Here is a 323-nt window from a genome sequence, read left to right as displayed (position 1 = left end):
ATTCTTAATCCCCATGGAAAGCTCTTCATGTCCTACGAAAACAAAAAGAAGAATGAGGAAGAAAAAGAGAAAAGAAAGATGAGACGATTCGAGATCAGCGAGTGCAATTATTACGAGAAGCAGAAGCTCCTCCCTTAGCTAAGACTCGTTAGGCTACTTTTTACCCATGTTTTACAAAACTTGGATAAATTTTAAGTGAAGTTATTTTTTGTTTATAAAATTTAGTTAAAAAGTTCAACGTTTTGAAAGAAAGTTAAAATACACATAAAAAAAAGCGAACACAAATTTCAAGAACTCAAAAAAAAAAAAAAAAAAAAAAAAAA

The sequence above is a fragment of the Cucurbita maxima genome, unplaced genomic scaffold (genome assembly GCF_002738345.1).
Source record: "Cucurbita maxima cultivar Rimu unplaced genomic scaffold, Cmax_1.0 Cma_Scf00002, whole genome shotgun sequence".
NCBI lineage: Eukaryota > Viridiplantae > Streptophyta > Magnoliopsida > Cucurbitales > Cucurbitaceae > Cucurbita > Cucurbita maxima.
The sequence above is the reverse complement of the archived record's forward strand: the minus strand, read 5'-3'. Positions refer to the sequence as shown.